At 39.8% G+C, this 5,685-nt stretch overlaps 1 protein-coding gene across 1 annotated transcript in view; it reads left to right on the top strand.

The window, feature by feature from the left end:
- Positions 1 to 5,685, top strand: part of foxo (forkhead box, sub-group O) — a 185,018-nt gene that overhangs the window by 28,060 nt on the left and 151,273 nt on the right. The gene's annotated exons all lie outside the window — the stretch shown is intronic.

Here is a 5,685-nt window from a genome sequence, read left to right as displayed (position 1 = left end):
TCCCCCCCCGCCACTACTACCACCAACACGCACGCGTGTCTTGTCGGCCGCCTCCGACTAACCGGAGGCGTGGATGACGTCGAACGGAATGCATAAGGTCGTAACATTAACGCCGAGTCGGAGACAATGCATCGTCATCGCTCTAATGCGTTCTCGTGCGACTCCATTTTTCTAACTTTGGCACTTACGTAAAGTATCGCAAAATTAAAATTTATGTGGAAGAAAAATGATAAAGAGAGTTATAAAGTCATTATTCCTGTCATTAAGATAATTAATTGCGGGAGACAATTTGATACAAAAGAAATTATCAACGTAACAAATAGGTAATAATACATAAAAATTTTCAGAATAATTTTTTGTTGCAAATCTCTATTATTTATTATTTTGCTCTCTTCGTTATACTTAAAGGGTAAATTTTAGAGAAATTACATAGCATTTGCAGTCTTTTGATGTTGAATCTTTAATAGAGATAATAGAGATGCGTTTTTCTGCACAATCCGCGATTCCTAAAATCCACACACAATTCACTTTCTATCTCTCTCTACAATTCTCAATCACTGCGGATGCCGATAGATCGATCCGGACGTCTCCCATTCCGTTCAATTTTTACCACGTGATAACCGTTATTATTACGAGCACGGGTAATGGTAGCTATGCAAATAAAGGCCGTAGCGCATTTTTATCGGTAGCAGACGCACACATCTACGTAGACATGTGTGCGGTACAACATAACGGGCGAATGCGCGATATTGAAATACAGCGGAATTCATACATTCTTCGCGGGCGTGCGCGCGCGCGCCCGCGCGCAAGAAGAGCGGCACTATATTTCTATTAGACATTCCCGCATTCGATATCGTCTCATATGTCACGGCAATGACTCTGTTTTCTTGCGCGACACATGTAACGTATGTACATACAGCATGCGCACTGCCGCGCCGTGCGCCGTTTCAAAATTGAGGCAATACGTCCTCCTCTCGGCAGCGCCAGCGCCGTGATTTATTCCATTTCTGCCGTCAGAACTCAGGGCCTCTATAACTCTTTTCGTCACAGATTTAAAAATTGTTCATTTCTTTATTTCTCTTTATATTAAATCCCGCCGACACTCTTATATTTTATATACATGTATAATTTGTCGCTTCGTTAATTCCTTCAATGATCTCGCGTGTTTCTCGCGCGTACAATTTTTCATTGTATTCGTAATATACACGTGGAAAAATACCGTAATAATGATTGATAATTAGTAGTCGATGACGAATAAGACAAGTGGCATCGAATCGGCTTCAAGTGGAAATCTTGCTGACTCATTTCCACTGACTTCACTTGCTCCACTAACTCACCCGGTCGCCAGGAAGCAGTTACTCTTATTCTTAGTCGCTATATTTTCTCTAGGACGACAGTTCTTGACTTCGATTTCATTCACTTCTGGGCCCACTCGCTCCAGTGTCCGAGCAATTATTCGTGACGAGAAGCTTCATTCGAGAGTTCGATCAAATTTTCCTAACAACTATAATAGATATTCGTTCTATTTGCGATGAATATTATTGTTAATTTTTTATTATCGCTTACTTGTGCTATATTAATAATTATTCGTGAAATTTGGTAGCGAGACGTTGAGACGTTCTTTCATGAAAGAAAACTAATTGTATTATATGTACACGGAGAGAGAATTTTGTTTTAAACTTTACTTAAAAAATATGGTAATTATGGTGCAATACAATATTTTCAAGATTTTTACATGCACTTGAGTAAAATTGATCAAACTTATTTTATACTTTATTGTAGTTTTATTAATGAATGGGAGAAATTTACACACTCTAAAAAATGCCGGTGTCGATTTAATTCTCATCATGTTGGTGTTAAATTAACACTAACATGGTGTGGGGATTTGAAAAGCATGGATTTAATAAATCTATACATCTATGATGTTAAGAGAATGGGGTGTTAAGTTCACACCGCTATTTTTTACAGTGCATCAAAATTCTTGGAAATACAATGTTGACCCACGACTATCATATCTTCAGGGTAAAGAATTTTTCTAAGAAAAAAATTCTCTCCGTGCGAGAGACACCTAACACGTGACCGTATTAGAATATTCGTAAGTAAAGCATTTTACGAGGGACATTTGAGATTAGATCGCACGTGAAATACGTTTCGTGGGTTTTCATTTCTCGGAATTAGTTATACACGATACAACCCAGAGATACTCGCATCTAGCTTCAGGCTTTTCATTTATGCGTTATTAAAGTATTCTATTTCTAAAGATACGTTAAAACGTGTCAGTCGGATTCACGTAATTTCAAATTTATTCGCGCTAACACGTGTAGAAAGATAACTTCTCGACTGTGAAACAATGCGCGCGTGTTGTTCGAGAAAATGTTGAAGAAAGAAAGAAAGAGGATTAATTTGCGTTTCTGAAATAACGTTGCTAAAGGATGGAACGATCAGCGTCGAAGAATGATTCAGGAATATGTGGTTGAAGAGAGAGAGAGAGAGAGAGAGGTAGTAGCAAGTCTGCCGAGCGCCTTCAAAGTCATCGGCACGCCACAAAGTTTGTTTACACGAGGTAGTGACTCTTCGCGATGGATGTGGAGATTCCTTTTTCGCCTTAAAAATCTCTAATTACAGAGAGAAGAATACAGCACATCGCGTGCGTGTCTAATAGTGCCACTGAATTCGGATTGGACGAAAATAAATCGTCGCGCAGGATAGAACGTAAACAAGTTCGTACTTCGCGCGAAGCGCAAATCGCTCGGGTTCCGACGCGAATTCTTCTTTTACAAAGTGCGTCTACCATGGTCGCGGGCGCGCAAAGAGTCGCTATTTCTCACTTCCTAAAATATCCAGCCAGTCTGATTCCTCCGCGGCGCGGCGAGAGAGGAATCATTATGCGCGTTGCAATCTTTTACAGCTATCGGCTGCCAGAATCCTCTGCCATTTCTTTTTCAAATTCAACTACAGTTATTAAAGTGACTCAAGTAAAAAATATGGGAAAATTTAAAAAGTTACTTCGTTTTATATCGTTGTTCATATATGAGGCATTCGTTTTAATTTTATTATACCAAAATAAATTCTATACGGTAAAGGTAAATATTCCAAAAATGTTTTGCGTTAAATTGTTGAAGAGAGAGAATATTTTTTATATCCAGAGATATGAAAATATAAAATCTTTTTTAATTACGAATACAATTCTCAACTGAGTTGCAGAGGCTCTATGATGGCAACCATTATATTTTCTTCGTTGAATTTTGTATATATCGGGCGATTACATCATCCTTTTGATCGACTGCATTAACATGTTGCATTAATCACGGATCGTATTCTTTTTACATATTTCGGTGCGGGAAATGCACGGGACAAATTGTACATTTACATTTTTATTACAAAGCCACGTACTTGTAACATGTAACTCTACGCAACCTGTGCATTTTCGCGCGTTCGAAATAAATGCATTCTAATAGGTATGCAAGCGAGTTTGTCGTGTGTACCCGGTTTTTAGTGGATGATACCGATTTTGAAGTATGTTATAAAACTCAACGAAACGAATAAAGCAGCGGAAGCGTGACGCAAAATGATAAAAGCTAAAACGTAAAAATATATCCGTCGAAACATCAAAATTCGTGGAAATAACAGGACAATAATCTGCAATTAAATTAGAGGATTAGATTTTGCGGATATAGATTGAATAATGGCTGTGATAATATAATTATTTCGATGAGACTGATTTACGGGACATTTGGCAGAAAAGCATGATATAACGAGTGTGGCGTAAAATTTAATCTTACCGCGCGATCTCTAATGTAAAAATTTCAAGTTTTACCCCGCTTAAGATCGAAGCACGTTAGCGCGCGGTGTCGTGCGATAAAGCTTCAATAAAACTTGCCGCTGCTAAAATTAACCAAAGTACGATATATCTTCTGACTCATTTGAGTGCTCTCCCGGTGTCGTCGTGGCATTGCCGACACGCGTGACCGATGCTTTTAAACGATACGCAATAAACGTTTTGTTAAAAGTCCGATACTTATCTCAAGTTCCACCGCGTGTCTAGAGTTCTAGAGACGTTTCCACGCGGCAAAGACTTTGCCTCGTATATACAGGATGTATACATGGATATCACACAAACCGTTATATAGAGTTTTAAATATAGAGTAACGCAAAAGCGAAAGAATTTTTATAATGATGTACGTTAATAACTTTGTATCTATTTTTCATTCTACATGCAGATTAGGTATTTAAAAAGCACACGCGCACACACACACACACACAGACATGTTTTCGAAAATTGCGACTTGATTTTATCAAAGAATTACAAGTGGGAAATTGCAAGTTTTAACGATGAGGTAAAACTGCAAAAATAAAATGTGAGTTACGGAAAGTTGATTGAAGAAAATGCGTAAAATAATAATCGTTGATATTGAATTCTGACAGTTGAAAAATGTGCAAGACGTTTATAGGCGTACTATAGGGACACCCTGTACAGCACAACAGTACGGCGCAGTCACAATGTTCATCGCGAAGGAGTCGTCGTCAATGCGCGCGCCGGTCGCGACTCGCGACTCGCGTCGTGGCAGCGTGTACGCAATAGCGCTTATTTATCATTCGGTGTCGTGGCGTCGCGTCGCGTCGCGGCACGTTCGGTGGCACAGCCACAGTTGTACTATTGTTGACAATCCCTCGTCACCCTGTATATGCGTATATCGCCTCGTTTTATTCCTCGTCGTATTTTACGTCTCCTCTTTCTACATCTATCTTGATGTTTTCTCATGACGCCTTCGTCTCCTCGCGCGCGCACTCTTTCTACTCTCTTCTCATTCGACAATGTCCTCTCTCTCTCGCGTGCGTTCTTACCGCAGAACCCGATCTATACGATCTGTACGATCTATACCTAACGCTTAGACCGCCGACATCCGTTGTGGACGCTGCCGCCGAAAACCAAGACGTCACGTAATCTATCGACTTTGTGTGACCGCGAGCATAAAGTAAGGGACGAAAGTCGGCGGTTCCGAGGCTGCACTTTTCTACGCGTCAACAAGTTTTACGAGACATATTCCGACAATGAAACGCGCGTGACAAAAATAAAAACTTAAAAAATTGTTTAGTGATTTGCTTCTAATAAGAAGCCAACGCGATTGTGCTATTTCATACGAGCTGATGTTGTTTAACAGACTGACTTATAATAATGAATATAACAATGATTATTTTTAATATGATAAAAATGTTGGCACACAAATGTATACACGTACACATGCATTTTGTTACATTGATACCGTAGTGTGTTAATTAAAAAGTAAGAATACGTTATTAAAATTAGACGGAGGCGAGCAAGCCGCGCCATTATTTTCTTCAGCAGTTAATTGGAAGCAACATATTTCGTATCAATAGTAACTCCTGACCATAACGAAATAATTACTCCGTTGCAGCGCTAAATTCCTGCGATATAGGCGTCTTTTTGATCGGAGGTACGAAGGGCTGCTAAAAAAAAAAGGGGGGGGAGGCTGCCGCCGCCGGGTAACGAACCGACACACAGCCGCGGCAGCGCCGAATATTATTTTTCCGAAGAATTATTCTTTCGCGTTCGCACGCACGTCACGAAAGCAAATGCTTGCGCGCTACGTTTAATTGGCAAATGCTTCGAAAAATACGAGCCCTTTAATTATTTCGAACTATAACCAGCCAGGGTATAGCGCG

This window comes from Trachymyrmex cornetzi, unplaced genomic scaffold, assembly GCF_001594075.2.
Source record: "Trachymyrmex cornetzi isolate Tcor2-1 unplaced genomic scaffold, Tcor1.1 scaffold343, whole genome shotgun sequence".
Lineage (NCBI taxonomy): Eukaryota > Metazoa > Arthropoda > Insecta > Hymenoptera > Formicidae > Trachymyrmex > Trachymyrmex cornetzi.
The sequence above is the reverse complement of the archived record's forward strand: the minus strand, read 5'-3'. Positions and strand labels throughout refer to the sequence as shown.